Source organism: Camelus bactrianus, chromosome 4, assembly GCF_048773025.1.
Source record: "Camelus bactrianus isolate YW-2024 breed Bactrian camel chromosome 4, ASM4877302v1, whole genome shotgun sequence".
NCBI classification, from domain to species: Eukaryota; Metazoa; Chordata; class Mammalia; order Artiodactyla; family Camelidae; genus Camelus; species Camelus bactrianus.
The window spans coordinates 41,250,131-41,268,449 of record NC_133542.1 but is presented as its reverse complement, the minus strand read 5'-3'; the positions used below and the strand labels follow the sequence as shown (position 1 = coordinate 41,268,449).

Here is an 18,319-nt window from a genome sequence, read left to right as displayed (position 1 = left end):
AATATACAGAAACTATTTAAACTTCCAGAGAAAAGATAAGAATGCTGTTAGAAAAGAACAAGAGATAGAAAAAGAGTATGTGTACTGGGTGGGTCAGTGAAGTTAGGCAAGATAAGAGTAATTTGGTTGAGAATATGTATGAGGATTAAAAAAATGGATACTAAGGTAATGGTAAAAAGACCAAAATAAGAAAAAAAATTTTAAAGCTGCTTATTTTTGTTGAAGTGCATGTTGTCTTTGAACATTATGTCAATGAATTAGAAAGTTAAAGAAGCTCTAAAATAAGGACACATTTAAAGAAACAGATTACGGAAATTAAAGAGGTCTCTTTTAATACCATGACTTTGAATGAAATATTCTCACTTGACCAGTCTCTGGGCAACGATTCCAGCACAAAAATGTCAGCTGTTTTGAACCTGAGTGTGAGTACCCTGATCACCTCTCCTCAATGGGTTTTTGTTAGAATTTTTGTTACTAGTGTAATGCTGCTTTATGACACGTGTGTAGTTTCTCATATTCTCTGCCACCTCTGTTTTCAGGGTGAAATAAGAGCATTTAGGAAATGACTGCTATTAAAACTTTCCTAGGCAAAGCTTGAGTAATGCTGGTTGGCTTGAGTAAACTTAGGAAGTCTTCACAGTCATAGTGAGTATTTTTTAGGGGTCTGACAGGGACTGTAAAGGATTCTAGAAGGACTATGGTGTTCTGCCTGCCAGGATGACCAATGCAAAGATATGTGCAAATAGGGAATTGTCCTGGGAACAGAATTAAGACATACATTATATCCCTGAGAATACTGTACGTGTTGGAAGGAAAAAAAATTTTTGAATAAAAATTTTAATTTTTATTAAAAAAAAAGCTAAACAATAAAGTGTAAAGCATATCAGGCAAACAAATCAGTGTCTGTTTAGAGGATTAGTGTTTATGTGTTTTGTAAGAATAGATAGATAGTACTGTTTTGGGGTGAGAAATAAACAATGATTTATTTTGGCAAAGAGAAGCAAACTAATTTAATACAGCAAGCAGGACTCATTGGAGACTGTGGCAATAAAGGGAAGAGAAAAAGGCAAGAAACGTTTCTGCCTAGTGTCAAGGGTCTAGCGTAGACAGCTAATTGGAAATGAACTGGCCCCATGACATCGGACCAGGAGGGGTCATCATTGTGTCAGTAAGCACTGGCGTAATGATCTTTCTTTGAAACTGCTCTGAAAACGCCTGGAATGCCATATTTACAGACAAAGGCAAGATGCTCGAGACAGATCAGAAATGAATAAACAGTCTTATCAAAGATAGGATTAAATGAATTTTTGAAATGTTTAATTCAGTATGTATATTTTGACTAAGTGGAAGGACTCAAAAATTGTTTTGAAGGGTTTAGTTTAAGAGATGATACATGGTGCTTCAAAGGAATCTGGTCACAGAAGACGTAGAGTGACAAAGGGAAGTTCAGGTTTATGGGCAGAAAGTCAGGTTTTTCTGGGTTTCTGATTTGCTTTGCGGTTTTGATAATGGACTCTCCTCCGCCCCCTCCCCTTCTCTACTCTCTGAGGGGCAAGTGGCTTTAGTGCTCTGGGGCATCAGACACTTAAGGGACTTTGCTGGGCTAACTGTGAGTGAGTAATCTGGAGGCTCCCACTCTGCTGTTCTGATTTACAGGAACGATAATTTTCCTTATCTTTCTTGTAAACCCATGCCAAAGACTTCTTTCTAAAAGCTGACATTCTTCTCAACCAGAGTACCATGTGCAGAATAAACAGACTAAGTGTTGGGTTTTTTTAGTTTCAGGTAGTCTTCCCCCCCCACCCCCAAGGCAAGCAGAAGAACCCCAACCACAAGATAAACCCCAATAAGTATTTTAAGAGTCATCTGATACCGAAGCATTCGGGGGCTGGTGGCAATTGAAAGACGGTTAAACTGTTTTCACTCTTGCAGCTAACCACTTGCCTCCCTCCTGCCTTGACCCCACCACACCCAGTAAAGTTGTTTAGCTCAGCTATTACTGCTACGCTTTCTTAATTAGGTATTTTCCCTGGGAACACTAATTTTGAGGGATAAGCGGGTGACTCCCAGAAGTCACTCAAGAATTAGTATTTTATAGTATATATAGTAATGGGGAATTATTGCTAGTTATCTAGGATGAAGATTCTCAAACTTTCTAGTCTCAGTACCTCTTAACAATTCTTAAAAATTATTGTGGACTCCAATATGGGCTTTTATTTATATGGCCTAGGTCTACTGCAATTTACCTTATTAGAAATTAAAACTGAGACACTGTCAAAGCACAGGCATATACAAGTCCGCATTCCATTAGTTGTCAGAGCAATGGCATCATCACGTGTCTCGTAGCTGCTGGAAAACCCCACTGCACAGTCGTGAGAAGATGTGAGCAATAAAGGCACATGTCCTAGTGTTGCTGTGAAAGCAGGTCCCCCAGACCTTCTTCAGGGGTCTGAGCAATCCCCAGGGGTGCCCAGATCACGCTGTGAGAACTACTGATCTAGAGTAATTGCTAAGAAATAGGATTATTACATGAGCTAATAATTGGCTCATAAGAAGTCTTTAGTAAATGCATATTTGAAAAGGTCTGGATGAAATGATACTAGTTGTGACATGAAATTCAGTAAATGTACAACGAAAGCTCTGGGGAATAACAGTAAGTATGTCAGTATGTTACTTATATGATTTTATATACTGATTATGTACTAGTATTTTATAACGTATATAGCACTCATATCATATTAATTTATGCACTAGAAATATATATATATAATGTTAAGAATAATAATATGAACATTCTACTTGGTCTGGTAGGACTATATATATTCAGAAATTCTCTAACCCTCCAGCCATGACAGCTAGAACAGATGAATAGTGTACCCCCAGCACTTGTCCCCCATGTAGCTGGCGTTCCTCACCTGTGTGCATGGGCACCAAACTGCATAGAAGGCTGAAGAACTAGTCTTGTCTTTGGGTGGATGGAAGTTTGGGAGGAAGCATGCAAATAGGAAACAATCTGATGATTTATTTGAAGCCTAGTACTCAGTCTTTGCCTGAGCCCTAAAATTGGTTTCTTTATTTTCTTTGATGAAGGCCAAAAAAGTGTTAAATCCATTTTGGTTTCAAATTATATACTTGAAAGAATAGATAAATTTGCTCTAGCATCTCTGTTTTCAGTTTTTGGTAACATTAAGTGTTACTAAATCTTACCTGCCAGTGTCCAGGAATCGTGATTCATTTATTTATTACAGCATCGGTCAGAGCACACATGAAGCTCTTTCCCAAACGTGGGAGACCCCACTCAGCTTTTCCAGACAGCAGCGTCTCTGTTTTATGTTTTTGGTTCGCTGACGTGGTAGCTGTGCTATAAGCTTGCCCGTAGCTTCAGTGGGACAGATACCAGGCTCGGATTCAAGTAGCTTCTCCACAGCACCTTCTTCCTTGTGATTGACTGCCCAGCCACAGGTAACAGTCCAGTCTCAATCCTTTACTCCTTCATTTGTTTTATAAACACCCTATTATCAAATGATACAAATTTGAATGTCCCTCCAACCAAAATCCTGCTAACCAGACCCCTTTGTTTTGAGCCAGTGGTGTTCATTTTTAAAAAGAATTCGCCAGAATTCGTTCCAGGATTCTATGGGGCATTCTTTCTACACTGTAGCAATTCATAGCACTCCCACTTTTTAGGAGAAATGGTTGGACTATTAGAAATTAGCTACTAAGATGCTGCTTTTGTTTTTTTAACTGAAAAGCAGAGTCACTGCTAAAAATTTAGTTGAAATAAGTTGTATAAATACTATTCTGACAGCCTTCTCTCATTTTATTCTGTAAAAATTCTGTAAAAATGGCACTGCCTTTTTTAATGCTGAGGACAGTATATTAGAGCATTTTAGTAGGTCACTAAATCATATTAAAAGTTTAAACCTTAAGGGGAAGTTTCTTATGTTCTTTTAATATTAACATTTACTGAATTTGAATCTAGTTTCAACAAAAGACGTATTGTCAAGATGATGATAACCTTTTTTTGTTCTTAAAGGAATAGCTCTTTGCCTCTTCTCTCTACACTCAGTCCTTTGGTCCCCAGATGTGGGGGCTTGACCCCCACAGCAAGCAATTCTGTGATACCAGCTGATGTCCTCAGTTCAGTTCAATTCTGACGCCTATCTACCTGTAGTTAGTGTCAGATCCCACTGGTTATGGGGTCATTCCCACAAGACTGCCCCCTCCCCCCTTCTGACACTGATCACAAATCCAGGTCATTACATGGACTTCTGACCAGCTGGCTGTAAATCAGAGGTTGCCCCAGCCTTCTCCGGGGGTTTGGCTCAGAGAACTCAGAAAAAAAGTTTCTTACTAGATTACTGGTTTATCACGAAGGGCTGTAACCCAGGAACAGCCGGAAAGAAGGGATGAATAGGGTGAGGCATGCGGAAGGGCTCTGTGCCACCGTGCCCTCTGCAGGTGTGCCACCCTCCCAGCACGTCCAGCCTGGGCAGCTTTGCAAACCCTGTACTTTAGGGATTGTTATGCAGGCTTTACTGTTTAGCCATGGTGGATTAAATCATTGGCTCTTGGCGATTGGTTCATTGAAGGGCTCTCTAATCGTGTGGTTGGTTCCCCCTAGCCACCAGCATCCATCCTGTGGTTACCCAGGGGCTTTCCAAAAATTACTTATTAACATAAATTCTCATGTGTTTGAAAGGGGCTTGTTAACGAATAACAAAAGCCTCTCCTTTCATCTTTCTGACTCTTGTCACTTAGGAAATTCCAAAAGTTTTAGGAGCTCTGTGCCAGGAACGGGGATGAAGACCAAATACATACTTGTTATTATAAACCACAGCATCACAGTCCTCATCCTTTTCTTTTTGTCTCTCATCCTAGATGTTCTTTCTTTCACTCTCATTTTAAAAAATCAGCTTTAGGGGAATGTAAGTTGTCCAAAATCATGAATGATTTTAGGGAGTTTGAAAAGGAGCTTTTCTTTTCCATCCCCAGTGAGACCATCACCATAGATTTGGGGACTGGTATTTACAAAATCATAAAGGCAAAGGCTAGTCTTTGTGAGTTGTAAATGTAGAATACCATAGCTCCTGGGAAAGTTAAAAAAAAACTGATACTTCTGTGATTTTCTCTCTTCCCAAACTCAGTAACTGAAACACAGTTAACCCTCAAGAAATCTTGACAGATGGGTTTACTAAATTCCTCCCATTTAGCAAACTTTCTCCCTTCAAGGAAACAAGCTGCCATCACTTAGGTTCTCTGAACAGCATAGAAAATGGAAATGAACTGCAATCTTTTGCCCTTAAAGAAAACAGAACCAAGGAGGGAGAGTGAATGGGAGCCGGTGTTAGAAGAATGCTTCTGGCTTTCTTTTTGAAGAATCTTCATAGTCGTTGTCATTTAAGGACTAAACTGTGACACAGAACCTCAAAGGAGAGAGTAGTACTTCCTCCTCAGATTCTCCCTCTGAACCCTGACCTGCTGAGTATTGCTGCTTTCTGACAAGGTCCTTAACTCACAGCGTCCCTGGGGCAGTGGCCGTTCCCTAGTGAAAGGAGGCGTTTATACCTTTATATATGTTTATAGGGTGTATTAGTGGGAGACAAGTCTGCCAACCGTCCCTCGAGACTGAACAGCCACAAGCCACAGCCTGCCCTCTTGGGGAAAGGATGAGCACTGACTGCCCACAGTGGGTGCAGGCTGGAGTTCTCGCCTCAGTTTGAGGAGGTGGGTGGAGCAGACAGCATATTCTCCAGGCATCTCTAGCCTTTGCATCCGGTAAGGACTGAGATTCCTAACTCCTTATTCACCATTATGGAAAGTTTGCTTTTGTTGCAGCTTGCTTCATTCATTGTTTTCTTTTATGCTTTAAATCCTGCCCCCCACCTTCAAGTAACCCCCCCCTCCCCTTTGGTTTCATAATCGTGTGCCATTTCTCTTCCTCTGAAATCTAGCAGAATGGAGACTGGGCAAAATGGCCCGCAGGCTGATGAGAGCCAGCTGGTGCTTCGCATCCCCAAGGCAGCTGGCTCTCCAGGCAGATGGGAGGAGAAAAAGGCTTCACACCCCCAAAGGAACTTGCCAGAAGCAAGTGCTGGAAGAATCACCTACACAGTTTAACGGATGGAATATATACATGTACATATACATATATATATACACACACATATATATATGTGTGTGTGTGTGTGTGTATATATATATACACATATATATATGTTTTTTTTTTTCCCCAGTCCCAACCCAAGAGTATTTCTGAAGCTACAGAAATGTTAGGATCTTTGAGTGTGTCCTCAGGCTGGGCTGGCTGTCGCTGCTAGCACTTTTGCCCGATTTCCTTCTCACTTAGAGCAACCATCCATTTAGGGATTGTATCTGTCTTCGGGGGGGGGGGTCTCCCTCCATGTCTTGTGAGCACACTGGTAAATCAAGGCAGCCTTCAGATAAACCCATTTTTCCTGAAACACCAAAATCTTGAGAATTTGAGAGCCCTGTGACGGTGTTAAACAAACTTGGTGGTTTCTGCTTCACAAACTACTGTTTGGGGGGTGGGGAGCGGGGAGGGAGGGAGCAGGAATTGGGCAGCTGGGGATGGGGGTGAGTTGAGAAAGCACAGATAGGGAGATGACAGCGTGGAAGGGAGTGAATTTTCCTTGGAGATTAAAACTCTTCATACCCTGGTTCACAAGTGATCCAAAGACTTAACTGCGGAAGCAAGTATATTAAAACCCAGCAGTGAAAAGAACCAGCCCCTTTTTTCTATCTCTCTCTGAGAAGGAATCCCTGTTCCTCAGCCTACCTAGAAAAACATCCTTCCATGATTCTTCGTTTCTTCTCTGTGAACTAGGCGATGAGAGTTCAGGTGGGTGGAGTGTCCGGGTGTTTTCCATGCTGCTGAAACAGTTCTGAGACCCCCATGTGTGGGGCAATGTCGCCTCCCCAGGCGCTGGCAGAGGTGAGGCTGCTGTAGTAGGCAGAGGCTGGAGCACACTGTGGAGAGTCGGGGTAAAGACTGGGAGGTGGATAGATGGGGTATTCATTTGATTTCAGTCAACTGATGGAATTCAGGTAGGGAAAACATGTCCCCTCATATTTCTAGCTACTGTGTTTTCCCAGTCCCCTGAACATCTTAATTGATTTTACTAATCACTTTGGCTCTCTTCTAAGAGAGTCTCTTGGGTTAATAAGCTGTACACTGAAATGTTTGCATTTTGATTTCAAGAACGTGCTTTTGCCTTAGAAGGGTGCTCACTCTCGGGTGAAGCATGCCTTTGGTACGCGTGTATGGTAGGAACAATAGACTTACCGGAGTGGAAATCATTAAGTTAAATGCTCCGTTAGTTTCTCTCTGAATCAGTATCATGTTCTTAGGTATCTATCTGCACACAGTCACTTAAAGATCGTTTTTCTCTATTACAAAAATAATTAGAAAATACAAATGAAAAAGGAGAAAAATTTCTGTCAAGTGTCACTTCCCAGTAGGCTTATCGTGAATACTTGGGAAATATATCCTTGCAGTCTTTTTTCTTAGACTTTTCCTGTTTCTTCCTCTTATCAAAAATTGGATCTAAGCCCATCATTTTCTTGAAAGTCAACAATTGTGAATGCCTTTCCATGTCATTTGACCATCTTTTCTAGCCCAGTATTAGTGGCTGTGCGGCTTATGAGTAGCTTAATAACCAACTCAGACTGTGGGATATTTAGATTGTTTCCAGTTGCTCACTAATATAAACAGTGCTGCAGTAAAATTCTTGAAGACCTTTTACACTTGCTTGGTTGCAACTTTTAGATAAATTCCTAGAAGTATTATCTGCTAGGTCCCAAGCTTTTGCCACACTGCACTCCAGGATGGCTTATTTTTCTAGGAGTCTGGGCTCAGTTTAGATCACTTAAATACAGGACCTGGAATAGCATTTCTCCTCTCCCATTTTGTGTATTACCTTTCTGTCTTGTGCATCATCTGAGGAAAGGGAAAAGAACTTCAGGTGAACTCCCGTGTTGGCAGGGTCTGTTTTTCACAAAACTGTGCGTGAAGACATGGCAATACATTCATAATACCGTTTAAATAATTCTCGGTAGCGGATTCAGTCAGCAGCACTTAGAATAGGAACCCTCTCTACACCCTTGGTTGGTGCCATAAAAACTCCATGAAAGACAATAATCGGGCAGAAAACAGAGTGTAACTGACAGGATCCTCCAGTTGTTCCATCTGTTGAAAAAAATAATTAGAAATAATTAGCCACAGGGTCACCATTCATTTATTCACCAGAGAGACTCTGAGCCCATCCTATGTGCCGTGCCGCATTCCGGGTGCTTGGAAAACCTCAGTGAGCACAACTGTGAGCAGCTCCCATCCTTGGGCAGCCGACGTCGCAGTGCATGGGGGCAGGTGGTACAGAAAGTAAACAGCGCCGTCATTACATACTGCGTTAGAGGGTGCTCAGTGTTGTGAGGGGAATGGGACATGTTGCACAAAAAGAAGGAAGAAGATGGCCTCACTGAGATGCTGACGCTGGGGCTAAGAGTGTAGGGGGAGGGATGGAGCATTGCCCACCATGCCCGGCAGGGACGTCATGGGCCTGCGGAGTTGTTGCACACTCAACCACACAGCTCAGAACGTATCCAGCTCCAGGTCCTACCTTGCCCACGGTCCTCTGGAGCACTGTCTTCAGCGTTCCAGACTGTCATGCAGGGGCAGACCTGGGGAAGCAGAGCCTTTTCATGCACCAAAAAGTGCAAAACACTTGATGTATACCTGAGTGAGCAGGGGTAGACTCACGGAAAAGAAAGTGTTCTCAGAAGGAACAAAAAATGCTCCACGTTGAGTGAGAATTCCTTTTCCCAGTCAACTGAGTAAAATTTAGGGTGCCATAAAATGAATGAAGTAGGCTTTTTTGAAATGAAATGTGGTCTAGAGAAACATCTAGGCTTATTGGCGGTATCAACAATTGCCTTTGGAGTTCAGTGGAACTATAACGATGATGATGAATCCCTAATGCTAAACTCTCAGCTCGCGCCCATTTTCCAGCAGGGCACACCAAGGCAGGGGCACTTCAGGGACTTATTCCCAAACTGGGGTAAGCTCCCTGTTGAGTTACTGTCAGCCTGACCCACAGAGCTGCTCTCTCCCACAGCGGGTCTCTCCCAGGGCCAGTGTGTTTCCGGCAAGCTTCCTTATTCATTAGAAGGACTGATTGATAAAAACATTTCTAAATAGCATCGATTATGATATAATTTCCTCTCACCTTTCCTTGAGCTGATAATCGATTTCTGCTCATTAATGTGCTGTGTGGCACGCTTGAACACTAAATGAATTACCGAGCTTTGTATTTTCCTTGAAGGAAAATGTACTGTACACATCATGAAAACCAGGTGAAGCCGGTGAAATTCGTCTAACCAGGATTTTTCAAGTCCGGCAACACAGCAGAACCCAAAGGGTAGAATTAAGTTCAACCTGAGTGAACTGATCAGATAAGATTTTTCTGATCTGATGTGTTTATAGACATATCCCAAATCTTTCTGTTGAATCTCACTCTATCAACTTTGCTCCTCAAGTGGCTACTTTGCAAGAATCCAGTTTTTAATCAGTAAAACCATTATGCATAGTATCTATTAGATATCGAGTGGTTGTTTGTCAAGAAAATAATCATCAGAGCTAGAATTTGCCCTCGTAATAGGCTGAACAGGTATTACTCAAAGGCACACGTTTAAGAAGAGCAGTCAGTGTCTAGTAAGAATAATTTAAGAATGACTTGAAAAAGTCACAGAGAAAAGAAAAATAGGCATTTTAGAATTATAGTTAAAGCTGCAACCTTTCCTATATCTTTTCCAGATTTTTCCCATGCTCTGTGTTTTACTTTTCAGACTCATTTAGTTCATCTTAAAATTTTACACAACATCTCTTATAAACTTTAAAATTTCTGTCTCAAATATTTAGCTTAATAGCACTGTGATCAACCTTAATTTTTATTCCCCTTCCCTCCCTTTTTTTAGGAGCTTGATTATCATGATTTCTTTAAATCAGATGATTAGAGACTGAAAAGTGGCCCTGGGAAACACAGGGAAGCCAAACATTTGATGCATTTTTTTTGGCCAGGAAGTGTGCTGGTGCCTTTAAATCCCCAAGACATATGTGGTAGATGTTATGGTTTCCATTTTAGAGATGAAGGACCCAGCCCGTGAAGGTTACATTGCCCGAGTCACACAGCCTGCAAGGCACAAAGCTGGCATCTAGACCTCAGCCGTCCTGCATCTGAAGCACATAGTTCTCCCATCTTCTCTTTCTCCTCCTTTCTGCCATTATCCTGGGCCTTTTTTTCCCAGATTGAATTAAAAAAATTTTGAGTTGGATTGTTGTATTTTTGTGCTTGGAAGGGTTACTTTAAAAAAAATTTTTTTTCCTTCACTGCTTTGCATAATTTCTACCAGAAAGCTAGGACTTGGGGCTCCAGGGGAGAATGAGACTCGCTGCTTCTGTCCTCATGGAGCATTGGGGCTCATGGGAAAGAGGGACGTGGTCATTCAAAGTATGGTGACCAGGTCAAATGGAGAAGCAAGTGGTGTGTGGGAGAGAATTAAAAAGTAAGCTTGATTAGTGGATGGACTGAAAATGCATCGGACATCAAGAAGTGGGGTGGGTAGGACACACACACTGCAGCTAGTAAAACTTGAACCGCAGGGCAGTAAATAAGAAATTACGATGCCAAAGAGAAGTGTATGGGTGGAATGTGGGTGACTGGGCATTACAGAGGGGGCTGTCATTTGCAGGGCAGTTTAAGCCTGTTTTCTTCTGCCTTCACCTCCATGAAAATGTGTTATGCCTTTTGGATTGTTTAAGTGGAAATGGGATCATAATAGTTTCATGTGAAAATTTTTAATTAAAACAGGATACTTTAATTGTATCACACCTCTCCTCAAGTAACAAGCTTCATTTGGGATAAACACTTATTGCCCACCTATGTTTCTTCCCACTTGGCAGGGTCACCTAATTTGACAAATAATATAGCAGTCTCTCAGTAAATGAACAGAATCCGTGCTTGAAAATGTATTAACTGTCAGTTTGGCTTTTCTCGAATTTGAACTGATTTCAAGTGTCCCTTGAAAAGAACTGACGGGTTTTTACCCGCTCTCTTGGTCACATGCGCCGCTACTGAGGGCCCTGTAGCCGGTATTCATCATGCTAAAAGAAATCTCATGAAAAATCTATAACAGTAATAACCTTCATAATGACAGTCTCTGTGAAATGGAGCGGGGGATGTAAACAAAGTATACGATAGTGCAAAGGATTCTTAAATAGCTACCACAGTAGTCTTGGGCGAGAGTTGGTCTGCAAGACAAGCTAATATTAGAAGTGTAATTAGATAGCAAAAAATGTTGCAGGGTAACTACAACTACCCGTCCATTTGCAGGACTTTCTCATGGTGCTTGGGAGGGTCAGTACTGAAAACGGCTAATTGCAAGTGCTTCCAAGTTTGGGATTTTGGGCTAGTATATCGAAAATAAATTTAGTTGAAAGCATTTATTACTTTTAATTTACAATAGAATATATATATGAGCATCTATTTTCATTGATTTTTCCTCAGTGACTGTGTGTGGAGAGTTTTGGCCTTCTAAGGCTGGACTGTGTGGTTAAGAGGCAGTGAAAGTCCAGGGGAGGGCACTGCAGTTGTGGGGCTCACGCTCGCCACGGCTTTAATTGCTTTCGCAGAGACTGGAGTAGAAGCCAGCTCACTGATTTATCACCAAGTGAGCTGGGGCAAGTCCCACTTTTTTCGTATATAAAATAGGGTTTCGAATAATACTTACCTTATAGGGTTATTGGGAGGCTCTGGAGAAATAAGGATCAAATGAGCATTAACGTCCAGCACTTAGCGTACTGCCTGGCACGTAGTAAGCAAATCCCTTAATAAACATTAGCTGAAAACAATGGGGTTAGGGCCGCCCTGTCCAGGAGCTGTGTTTGCTTATCTCATTTTAGAGTTAAAACAGCAGCAGCAGCAGCTCTAATGGATACCTTGTATTGAGCAGAAGTGCTATCATGCTAGTAGCTTATTTTATTTGCTCTCTACAAGCACTGTGAAAAGGAGGTTTGTGGCCATTCTGTGGGATAGGGTGATTAACTTGCCTAAACTCGCCCAGATAGTCCTGTGTTTGGTGCTTAGACTATAACCCAGGCCTGTCTGAAGAGCCCTCTTCCTGAACGAGGAGGTCAGACCCCTGCCCGTTTGGGCGTGGGCTCTGCACCCTGTCCTGGGATTCACTGGCGAGGAGACCGGGCTCTGCCATCTGAGCCCGAGCTCACGGGACCCTGCTCTCCTGGGTCCCCAGCCCATTCTCTTTGACTAGTTTTTAAAAAGGCAGTAATTATACCTTGTGTTTATTAGAAGGAGTACATAGAACATGATCATTTGTTTTTCAATTTTAGCTATGATATAAGGTGTCTTTTAAAAGTATGATTAAATAATCCTGGTAGTGTGCAGACATAGCAGAGAATTGTATGGGTGGAATGTGGGTGGCTGGGTTTGGGGAAACTCTGCTACGTATCACTATATGTACGTCTCTTTCTTCATTTTCTCCCCCTTTACAGCCAAACTCTCCTCCCTCCCACTCCTGAACGGTGTGTTAAGAATGGTGAGTTAAGTCAGTCTGATTGTGGTGTAGACACAGGGTGGGTAGATTGGGGTTAAGGTTCTTAGTTTTTTTGGCCTCCATGAGTTCTGCCATTGAGCATGGCCTTCGTGTTACATCACTCACTTTGACAGGTGTGTGTCGCCTGCACGATTGAACCGTAAAGTGATGCCTTCAGCATTGTGGCTTCTGTGAGTCTCCTTCTAATTACCGAGGAAAGGGCGACCAGTTTATGAGCTCAGCTTCTGAGGCTCTTTACTGGCATTAAGATTGGCTCTGATCTATGAAAGTGGACATTTTTCAAGGCGTTTCCCCGTTCCCCAGAGCTCCATGGAGATATATTTGTGGGAAGCAAATCCATAAAGTAATCAGCAGATGAGCAGAAGGGCCTTCCTGTGGTGAACACACAGGCTCTCGGCCTAATGGCTTGGCAGCCCGAGCGGTGGCTCCTGCGTACTTCGGAGGGGGTGCTTAGCACAGCTGGTTGTTGTTGAGCCTGGTAAAGCGCTAAGTTGTATTATTTGTGCTTATTCTTCTAATGCAAAGACGTGGGCTAATGTAACCCTTTGCCCTTTGACTGAAGAGATTCACACAGGCTCTGTAGAGGATTTAATTTCTGACACCAGTGGAAGTAGTTCTAGGATGTAGGGTCACCGGCTGACCTTTTTTAAATTTGAGGGGGGTTAGTTCCCGGAAGAAAGGACAAAGTCGTCTCTAATTCTTTCCTTTGCTATTTACTCAAGCCTAACCGGAGAATTTGGTTTTCAGTAATCTCAATGGGTCAAATAAATCACACTGAACTTTAAACTTTCGATAGATTGCTTCCGTCAGCCACACTGAACGTAAGTAGAAATGGTAGTTACCAAAGTTGAGGGGGCTCTGAGGGCCGTGGGGAAAGCCTCCAGCCTTGAAATGACCAGTTCCTTTCTTTTGAGGCTCCTGGTAACTAGTTTTATCTGCAGATCCCTGGGCTAGTGGGTTAAGATGGAATACATTGGGATCAGGAGGGCAGTAGGGGGTCGAAGGAAGAGCACATTGGAACCCAGGTCACTGCCCCAGGTCACACATAGGCCAGAAATAGGTAGAAAGTTCCAGAGAAGGTAAGACCCTGAAGACAGACTCATTTTACCCTCTTTATGAATTTACCTAAGGCACTTCTGAGCCTAATGTCCTATGTGAAGTGCCTGGTCTTGTCTCTACTTAAGAAGAAGAAATGACGGAAGGAAGGCTTTAGATGGTTCGATGTGAACCACCCATGGTCATGAAATCTGAGCACAAATACAAGAACTGTTTTGTTTTGTCCTTAATTCGCTTACTGCCCAGCCACACAGCTGCTTTTGGTTGTTTTGCATCCTCTTGCTCCTCTGGGCCCAGAAGCAGTGTTTGTGGCTGCCTTTCATTGTCTTCCTCCAGGCATCACTTCTTCCTCAGCTCCCTCCTCCTGGCCCTTCCCACCCCTTCCTTATTCTCCTGTCTCAGGAAACAAAAACACCTGCCAGCAAACTCCTAAATGCGTTCTTTGTAGCACAAGAAGAGCAGCTTAATGATTTGATTCCTACATATGCTGTCATTGGTAGGGGGAGGGGGAGGAATTTCAACTCCTGGGAGCACTCCAAATAAATGTAAAATGAACAGGCATCGCTGCCGTTAGCTCTGCTGGAGAATACAGAAGGATTTACTTCCCTGGGGGTCAAGTCAAGCCTCAAAAAGGATAACAGATATAATAAGGTTCATTTCCTATTTGTACCCAACCCGAGTAGGAATCAGCTGTTACACTTTGCATGTGAAAACAGATAAAGGGATTTCATTGTGCAGGCAAACGTCTGCTCCCCGCCATTCCTGCCATTCCGTTTCTGGGGTGTTTGAGTGTTGTCATGTACTCAGGCGTAGACCCCCAAGGGAGGAACACAAAACCTCATTCTATTGTACTTTCCAGTACATTCTTCCTTCCAGCGAGGCCAATCTGCTTGCTGTTCCCTTCATCCAGTGCCTTTGTGGGGACATTCTCATGACCTGGAATATCCTCTCGCTCTCCTCTAAGCCAGCTCTTCCTTCTGCCAGATTCCACCTTGGATATTTTCTGTTCTTCTTTTGCTTTAGCCCTTACCCCTGGGAGAGTGCGCTGTCAGCCTGCACAACCTCCAGGCGTATTGTGTTGCTTTCTCTGAATCCACAAGCCCCTTTCACGTGTCCGTGCTTGGTGCGGGTACAGAGGCTAGTATGCTGTAAAAGCGCGGGGCCACGAGTCACAACCTCAAGGGTGTTTGTGTGCGACCTTGGATATGTTTCCACTTCACGGGGCTTCGGTGTCCCCCTCTGGGAAGTGGAGGACCGTTTCTTCCATACCAGTCACACCAGTTTGTGGCCAAGAACTCAGTTTGCTAAAGTGGGTTAAAATGTGCTTTGTAATCTGTACCTCCTGTGAAATATGCGTATGCAGTGCCAGTTTACCAAAGTCAGAAACAGTTTCTTAAACAGTAGAGCTGTTTCATATGCACATTTAGCAGATGGTGAATTCGACTTACACACAGTGCCCCCTCGGAAGCTAAACCTTGGCTTCCATTGCCTCAGGGACTGGAAAGCCACAGCTGAAATGCTAACAGAAACAAAAGAAATTATTTTTTGGCTTTTAAGCTTTGAAGAATTCAGAGCGTAGTAGTTTAAGGGTAATTTGACAGTGATTTTAGGAATTTTCACAGGTAATTTTGACCATATGTAATTTTTACTTTAAGTGCAGACTTTTCCAAACAAACCATCGAGTGTTTGCATTGTATTTCACGTAGTTCCCGTTATTTAGTTCAGTGCCGAGTGGCTGCTCAAGAAATACTGAATAATATGTAATATATAATATAGCAGGAAGTTATAAGACTTTTAACAAACAAGTAATAGCATGTGTCCTTCAGAAAATTTTGGACACTCACACTTCCTAGTATTTCATTTGGAGGAACTATTAAAACTTGTTCTGTATTAGACCTGGAATAGAGGAAAAGTTTAGATTCAGAATACATGAGATAATAATTTAGGGCATAGCAGTGTTCTGTCCAAACTTTGTCTCCACTCTTGCCCCTTGCCTGCAGCCACTTATGTGAACACACACACACACACACACGCAACTTGGGGAAAAGTCCAGTATTGTACTGATAATCAGAGAATCTCAAGTTGTCCTACAGGAGTACTTTTTCCCTTATGGCAACTGGGCTCTGATGTTAAAGAATCATAGATTTCATACTTGTCCACTCAGGTAGTGAAATCTTGTGGTTCTGTTGTTGATCAGAAAAGAGTGATATTTTTCTAGCACACTCTGGATAACTGACACATCTTTATCACTCCATCTGGGAGCTTGCCATGGAGTCAAACCGTGGGAGCAAAGCAAGGTGAGAGTGCGGAGCGAGGAAGCCACCAAAAAGCCCCATTTGAATACCTTGCCTTCGAAGAAGAAGACTTTGTAAGAGACCAGCAAAGCCCACGGCTTTCAGAGGACCCCTCTGAGATTTCATAACAGATCTCCCCCGACCCCTCCAAATGCCCCCCAAAATAAATAAAAACAAAAACTCTGTGCTTTGGAGAGGCAAGGAAAAGTTTAAGCCATTCTGGGTGTTTTAAAAATAACTTTTTCTGAGCTCTACATTTAACCCATCTCGTCTGAGCAGACCAGTGGGCTGGCTGGTCTTTTCCCTGTTTCCAAGTGTAATACTGGGAGTGAGTAGTGGTTGTGATTTGGGGCGAGTACGGTGCTGGGTGAAAGGCTCTAAGTCTCTTCTGGGGAGCCTAGAGGGTGTGTCTTAAGAAAAGGGAATTACAAGACAAAAGAAACAACTGTTTTTGTCAACTAATTTTTAGTTCTTTGGGTACCATGTGTAGCCTATGATATGGTATATGTCGCAGGCAGAGAGTCATAACCAGGAATTGAAAATCTCTTATTTCACTTTGAGATATACTTTACATTCAGTAATACTTTACATTCAATAAAATGTACCCATTTCAGGTGTACAGCTTGAGGTGTGACAACTGGGGGTGAAGCCTGTGCTGTTGGTGGGTAAAAGGCTAGCAGCACCTAAAAGTGGCAGCAAACTATCTGACGTTTCAAACATACATCGCTAAGTGCTTCCTCCATCCTCATGTAAATGTAACAAATGTGTTACATATAAATGTCAGTATCACATAACTAAACCATCCCCAAAGGAAACTACTTATAAATTCTCCATTAGCTGATTAAGCTCATAGCCTTCTTGACCCAGAAGATTGTTTTTTATCCTAGTCTTAAAAGCTGTCATAGCAGCATATTACCTTCCAGAGTTACTGCAGAGAACCAGATGATGGTGGCAAGCAGTTATGTATCCTGTTCTAGCAGTGTTTCTGATTGCAGGTGACTCAAAGATCTCAAAGACAAAGCCCCCACTGTCGTAACACTCACTACTTAGAAGAGAATCTCTCTCTCTGTACCTGTATGTCCATACTTCAGTTTTTTTTCTGTCTGTCCATCAGTTCATCCATCCATCCAATTAGAAATTCTAAATATTTTCAGCATTCTCTAAAGCTTGAATGATCAGAAGAGCCCAGTGGCAAAGCAGGGAGATCTTGTGTCAGGCCTTGAGTGATGGGGAGTGGGGAGGGCACTCCAGGAAGCAGATGGGTGGTAAAGTCCGTTCATGGGAGAGTGACTCATTGGCCCTGTTGCGGGGTAGTGGTTCATAAAATTGTATAGGTAGGAAGTGACCAAATTAAGGAGCATTTTATAGGCCACATAGGGAAGTTTGGGTTTTATCCTAGAAGCATATGAGAGCAGTTATGAATTTTTCAGCAAGGCAGTGATGTCATTGCAGTATTTAAGAATATTTAATTCCTGTCCTATTCTCTTACATTTATATGTAGCAAATATGGTTGTTTACCAATTTAGGTAACTAAATTATCCCAAGAGGGAATAATTCAAAATTCTCCATAACCTGATTACACTTATTTCCCCTTCTCGACCCAGATGATTATGTTCCCATACAACCAGTCTTTTATAAATACTATATATGTCCCTGCAATGCTGTGATAAACACAGACAGCTGTGACCTGTTAATTTTATCATTCTTCCTCCAGTGTTTTCTCCTGAAGCACTTTTGGTTGGGGCTTATTATTCCCACTGTAAAAGAAAATGACTTAATGTTTAAGAGTAGAAAATATAATTTTCTGACTTCATTTAATCAGGCTTGTCCTACAAATTATGCAACTAAATTTCCTCTTTCCAATGTCAATTCTTTTCTGTTCTTTTTCAATCAAAATAATAACAGAATGAAAACTCACATGATTAGTTTATTTAGAAATTAAAGTTTTATGTCAATAAATATTGACAAAGGCAGTCAGTGGGAGACAGCTGACAGTAATATTGTTGATAATATAAAATATGTGGGCAGCTTGTCTCCTGGTATTTAGCGTTCATTTTTCTCAAAGAATTCAATTGTATATTTAAAGCTAATTTGGGGAGATGTCATCATTTAAGAAGAAACTTAATAAACTGTTTCCTTATTTTAAAAAAAATAAGTGTATTAAGCAAACTGTGCTATGAGCTCTGATTCATAAAGTTTGGTCTGTTTCAATGGAGGTTGACTTTTTGTTTGACAAGTGTTATTGCAGTTGGAAAAAGTAGGTGATCATCAGCATTGAACACCAAAAATGGATAGAATGTGTTATTTTAAAAAGTATAACC

At 42.0% G+C, this 18,319-nt stretch overlaps 1 protein-coding gene across 2 annotated transcripts in view; it reads left to right on the top strand.

Annotated features, from left to right (window-relative positions):
- Positions 1–18,319, top strand: part of LOC105067298 (guanine nucleotide-binding protein G(q) subunit alpha) — a 261,951-nt gene that overhangs the window by 121,500 nt on the left and 122,132 nt on the right. The window lies entirely within an intron of this gene.